The following is a 6,853-nucleotide window of genomic DNA, read 5'->3' on the forward strand; positions in this document are numbered from 1 at the left end:
TGTTCCAAATAGCACCTTTACTCATTAGGCCACAATTTATACTCAGGTACTCTCTGCACCAATATTATGCATATATATCCTCACTTGGAATATTTGAGCTAATCTGAATTTTACCATCAAATTTTTCTTCTTTCCAAACGATTTGTAAGCATGTGTATGTCTCCCAAACCATGCAGTTGTAAGAGGAGTCTCACTAGCGTGAGTTTGTAGGGGAGATGTTTAGTGTGCCTATTGTGATTTACCTCAGGCCCCATGGTTTCTTTCGGGAGGTAAGAGTGTGAATGATGAGTGCATCCACTAGCTGGGGCCAATACAAGCCAGTCGATATTTTCACCAGGTAGCTAGATACGTTGACCTGGATGAGGAAGAAGGGCTGAAGCATCAGGAAATGTCAGCTAACATGCTCACCAGAGTTTCTCCAAGAAAGGACCTTTGTCTTTGTACAACCTAATTGATGTTCATATCAATTTAACAACTATTGGTCTATGAGAAAGATTATAATCCCCATTTGGAATGTGCTTGTGCAGGATTTCTGGGACTGGATTTTCCAGGGAATCCATTACTTCCTTCCCATTTCTCCTCAAGGCTCTCACGTCTCAGGCTTCCTCTGTTGGCAAAGTGAGCTTACAGGAATTAAACAGAAGTTGATACTCGAACACTACTGCATGGAGAAATGACAAACTATCACAAAAAGCTGACATCCCTGACCTCATCAGCAATATTTACATTAGGTGGGTACAGGGTAAAGCTTCAGGATCAAGAGAAATGGAACAAAGTCTTAATATTGCCACTGCTATGAACCTTCCCACGTAATAGTCCTTCAATTCAGATCGCATTTACTTCATGTATTTATAACGCCAAGACCTGTTGAATTTTTCTCAAAGTTCTTGAAAACCTCACTTCTTTGTCAGTTCCTCGTACTCTCATAACTACAATATCTTCCTTTCCAGATCTTTACTTCTCCAGGGCATGTATATAGAGCTGTTACATTAATCTTTCTTGAAGACCTTTGTCATCATATTACTTCCTATTTAAGATTTACTGAGAAATAGAAATAAACATTTTAACAAATGGAGAGATCCAAAAATCAATCATTTGGTGATGAAGCATGGGATCTCCATTTTTTTCCACGAGATATTCCTTCTCTCACTTTTTTTGTCCCACTTGTACATACTGACTTCTGGGATATAGACAGAATAACCATGAATCTATTTGCAACATTTGCTTTATTAATTCATTTAGATACCCTCATGACTTAATATCACAAATATAAAATTATAGATGAACTTAAAATATTTTTTCAACATGGAAGGCAAAAAATTATTTGAACTCCACACAGCTTTTACATCAGTGTCTGTGTCATCTCTACTTTTTGTCATCTAACAAAAGCAGACATGCACTTGCTCTCCCTCAGGGGGATTCACTTAAGAGGAGGAGGAGTACTGAGGATCTTAGAGCTAGGCTCTGACAGGCAATCAGGAAGAAGAATCTGAGTCCCTAGAGAGAGACACTCTGTAGGCAGTGCTCTGAGTAAAGCATCTTCTGGCACCAGCCCCGGGGTCTAATATACTATTTCAATTGTCACGTCTGTTTCATCTTGGTTGAGAGGCCATAACAATGTCCTCATTCTAACTAGTTCCATTCCTTTAACTTCTAGAAGATGCTGTGACATTTTCTATTTCTCTTAGCCCTTAGTCTTTACCCACTCGGCTAAGGGTAAATGACTATGAGGTCTTTTCCTAATAAGAACATCTCCAGAATCCAAAAATATAAAACAATGTTCCTTTAACCGTAACTTTAACATCATCAACCTTAGAACAGTCAGAAGTAGAATAGCTTTTATGTTGCTATTTTCATGTAATCACACCACAGTGTCTGTGGGTCTACTTTAGCTGTAATTCAAACCTAATGAGAGCTTCCCGCACTAGGCTCTCGAGCCAATATATTATCAGCTACTTTCTTCTCTTTTATGGAGGAAAGTAGGGTTGTCATAAGGTCACAGAGTGTAATTTTGTAGTGATGAGGTAAGATAATCATTTTCCTACCGCCCCAGCATGCTGCCACATGCACAAACTCTCAAAATGGAATTTTCAAACCGGATTGCGCTATAACTAATTCAAACATACATCACTTCTGCCCTAACAGTACGTGCTGTGAATCTATAGTCTTGTGAAACCATCAAGTCCAGGGATGCAACAGACAGAACGTGGTTTTGGAATCAGACATCCCTGAATTAGAAACCAGACTCTGCCACTTACTAGCTGTGGGACCTTCGGTGAGGTACTTAGCCTCTCTAGATCTCAGGTTCCTTATCTGAAAACCAGGAATAATACTGACCTACCAGAGCTGTTGTTTTTCCTGGAAAAGCAACTGAAAAATTCTGCTTAGTCGTCCATCTTCTTTTACCTCTCTGCAAATAAACACCAAGGATTAAGTGTCTGCCAAGTGTTAATGTCCAATTACAGATGCATTTTCTTTTCCCTCTGGGAAAATACTAAAAACTATAGTTCAATTTAAAAAAAGAGTTATTAAAGTGTTAGAACCATAGAAAAGATTGAACTTTTTTTTTTAGCTTTAGGCTGAAAATGATAACCATCAGTTATACACACAAGTTTAATACTAAAAGATTCAAACTTAAAGCAATGCAGTGAACTAGTAACACAGAAACTGGATTTCAAAAGAAAAATAATCAATAATACATGCTTCAAACAGAATACAAAATCCAAACAATAGACAAAAATTAACTTTTCATTTTTAATTATATCTGAAAAATTGAAAAAAAATCCAAATTTCGAAACCCTCCAAAAAATTTTGCAACTCTAGTGTCAAATGATTATTTTGCTTGAATAAAATAATCATTTATGTTAAAAACTGAGGTAAACATTTTAATATTTAAAAGGTTGCATGTCCTACATTTTCATTGAAAAATTAACTATTGAGAATAATTCAGTATTTTATAAAAATGAGAATATTGTGCCATTAAACTATTCCACTGCTGGAAATAAATCTCATGCTGAAAAGATGGCCTTGCAAAGTTGAAAGTCAAACCAGTTGGTTACATCCCTTGAGGTTCCTGATGTCTGGCCCCCAAGTCTGGGTGGGGCTAGGCTTTGATTCTGAGCTTTGATCTTGTTTGGAGAGATGGTGGCAACAGAAGCCAATTCTCCAGGACTGTCTTGACCTGTGCCCTGCTCTGAGTTAGAAGCTAACTCCAACCTCGTTAGGTGAAGGGGTCCAAGGACAATTGAAAACGGTACTCTCTGCTGACTTTCCTGAAATTTTTCCCATTGTCTCAGTCAAGCTATAGCACAATAAAGAGGAAGTTTGCTTCCAAATTGTGTATTGATAATTATTTATTGTCTGCACCTGAATTGAGTATCTCTGCCTAATGTATCACTTTATGTTGATCTTAAGATATACAACTTTATTGGTGTTTGCCCTAAAAATCGGTTAATGTTCAAATATGTCACTAAATTTCTATTTCAATTTTAGAATTTCATTTCATGGGTGAAGAGTGAGCTTAAAACTCATTTAGTGGAGTATAATTTACATATATATTAAATGTCCATTCTTCCCTCCTAATGGCTTTTTCCCAAAACTTGTCCCAATATTTGGACTTATTCTTGGTAATCATTTCAGACACTGTGAAGATTCCAGGACACTGCAGCACTGGATCTAGATCATAGAGATTAGAGACACCTTTTGAGATTTCTTTCCCAGTTCTTCTTTAAGGAAAAACCCTCTCCCTCGCCCAACTGGAGCACCAGTTGTGAGCCTCTCTTCCCATGTTTGTACCAAATAAACCCAACCCTCCTAGAGAAAAGGTGCTACCTGACTCATGAACCACACCAGTTTGATGATTTTTCTCTTGACAATGTGAACTGAGACACAGGCTGAGAATCAGGTAGTGGTGGTCCCTGGAGCTCCACCGTCCTATCGAATGAGAGACTATGGCGGCGACTGAGGGCCAAGCCATGCATGTGAGGCGCTCGCACAGGGCGGGGCTGGACAGGCCCGGGAAACTGAAAGTGTGGGCGAGAGAAGAAAAGCTGCGTGGCTCCCGAAGACTTTCCAGTGTCCAAGTCTAACTCCCTTTGGGGCTCAGCTGTCCTTCTTCCTCTGAATTCCAGGAAGAGCTGCCGTATAATAAAGCCTCCCTTCTTGAAGTCGCCAGAGTGGGTTTCCGTTCCCTGCAACCAAATGAGCCCTAAGGCAGAATGAGGAATTTCTTCTAGGAACTCTACATGTCTCACTCCATTCACGGCAAGGGAGTATTTGATAATGACATCTTCTTTGAAATACTTCCTCCCAAGATTTGTGGATTCATTCTTCTGAGACTACCGACTTTCAAACTTGATGTTAATTACCCTACTGGATCAGATATACACGGCCTTAGAGCAAGTCAGACCGTCATATTTCGTCTTTCAATTCCTTTGTAGAGACTGAGTTGTAAAATTTATGACTCACTTTCCTTTTGCCCTATTCTTTTCAATGGGAAGGTGCTTCATCTTCCTTGATAAAAAAGAATGGTTAGCAGTTGAATAGCTTGGCCTTCTTCCTGACATCTATTAACGTTCACTGTCTTTCCCAAGCAGTAGGTCTAGTCTTCCTCCCTGATTTTCTCCTTTTAAATATTGCTAAACCAGCTTTGGGTGGCTTTAGCATTTTTGTCAAGCTTCAACTTATTTGGGACCCAGCACAAAAAATTTCTGATATGAAGTCAGTTCATTTACTATTTAACCTAAGGGATAAGGTAAAAGTAAAATGAAGTTGGGAAGATATAAAAAATAGGAGAATAAAAAATATGTAATAAAAATTATTGCGGTAAATAGATGAGTTAAGAGTTCACTCTGTGGGGGCACCTGGGTGGCTCGGATAAGTGGCTGACTCTTGATTTTGGCTCAGGTCATGATCGCGGGGTCCTACGATCTAGCCCCACCTTGGGCTCCATGCTGAGTGTGGAGTCTGCTCGAGATTCTCTCTCTCTTTCCCTCTGCCCTTCCTCCTGCTCATGTGCTTTCTCTTTCAAATAAAGAAATAAAATCTTAAAAGAACAAAAAGAATTCACTCTGTGGGGAAAATGCATATGACTGCGTAGATTCTGAAGAATGTCCTTTAGCCAAGTGGAGAGCTCGAAATGTCCTATGTGATCATTTGCCTTTTCTTGGCATCTTTTACAAATATGGTCTTTCAAGAACAAAGAGTGTGCTGTCTTGACAATCATAATTAGGATGCTTCCAATCTTGTCCTGGTGGACACAGATCACTCTCTCTCCCTCTGCTGCTCTTGTTAATGAACAATAGTATAGCAAGAGCAATAAGCGTGGTGATTACAAACACACTCTGAAGCCAGACTGTCTAGTTTTAGATTCCGGCTCTGCTACTTAGTAGCTGTGTGACCTTGCAAGTTACTTAACATCTCTGTGCCTCGGTGTTTTAATATGCGAAGTGGGATAATACTCGTAGCTACTTAGTATTAGGTAGAAGGATGGGAGAAGTAAATGAGTCCCGGTATAATGTACCTGCTCAATAAAGGCAGCTGTTATTGCTAGGCTTGTGTTGTTATTAGTGTTATTTGAGCAAGTCACTGGCTCTAAGGCATTTAAGGCTAGGCAGTGGGAGGGATAACAGAAAGTTGAGCCATGATCCTCCTATGGCGGAGTTTACTGTTACCACTGGTGACATAAGCCAGGGAGTTAGGAGGAAGGACCATGAAGTCAGGCTTTACTTCTTACTAGCCTCATGACCTTAGCAAAATTAATTAACTTGTCCAAGCTTTGGTTTGCTCATCTAAAATTGGGTCTAATAATAGGGCTTACACATCATAAGTGCTCAAAGTTTCTTACATATATAATGCATAGCAGGCTTTAAGTACTAAATGACTATGTACTGTCATCAAGTAAATGCTATAAGGATTTTGCAAATGATGAATGCTGCCTCTATTTCCCCAAAGTAACTGACAATAGACAGAAACAGAGAGTAAAGCAAACCCAAGGCGACTTGCTTGTGTTCCACACAGGCTCTCACACAAAGCTGTTCTCTGAAAGCACACCTAGGAAAGGAAATAGCCAATAAATGCTTTTGTGTCTTTTTTTTTTTTTTCCTTTTGCCTGCCTTAAGAATTTTGTCTTTGTTTTTCCAGTATTGTCTGGGTATGCTTTTCTTTATATGCACCCTGCTTGGGGTTTATGATGTTTTTTAAATCTGTGGCTTGATACTTTTCAAAAATATTGGAAAATTCTCAGCCATTATCTGTTCATATGTTTATTCTGTCCTGGTTTCTCTGTCCTGATCTCTCTCTTCTTCTAGGATTACAATTCCATATATATTCGACGTTTTCACCTATCCCATACATCTCTTACTCTTTTGTGTGTTTTTCATCCTTTTGCTGATCCGTGATTCAATCTAAATATTTTCTTCTGACTTATCTGATTCTTTTTCAGCGGTACCAAATCTGTTATTAAACCCATTCATTCAATTCTTAACATCAGTTATTGTGTTTTCAGAATTCCAGAAATTCCTAGAATTTCTTTATTTCTTTTGATTTTTTTAACTTTTTATTTTTCTAAAGATTTTATTTATTTGAGAGAGAGGAAGAGAGAGCACAGCCAGGGGAAGGGGCAGAAGGAGAGAGAGAAGCAGACTCTCTGCTAGGCAGGGAGCCTGACATGGGGCTCGATCCCAGGACCCTGGGATCATGACCTGAGTTGAAGGCAGACACTTAACTGACTGAGCCACCCAGGCACCCCTATCTTTTAAATTATATTTTCATTTCCTCTTCTCTGCCAAAATTCTCAATTCTCAATCTCATTTTTTAATTTAAATGTATTCATCATCATTTTTAAAAATTCTAA

Source organism: Callorhinus ursinus, unplaced genomic scaffold, assembly GCF_003265705.2.
Source record: "Callorhinus ursinus isolate GAN/ISIS: 27379988/994484 unplaced genomic scaffold, GSC_fseal_2.0 scaffold4, whole genome shotgun sequence".
In the NCBI taxonomy this organism is placed as follows: domain Eukaryota; kingdom Metazoa; phylum Chordata; class Mammalia; order Carnivora; family Otariidae; genus Callorhinus; species Callorhinus ursinus.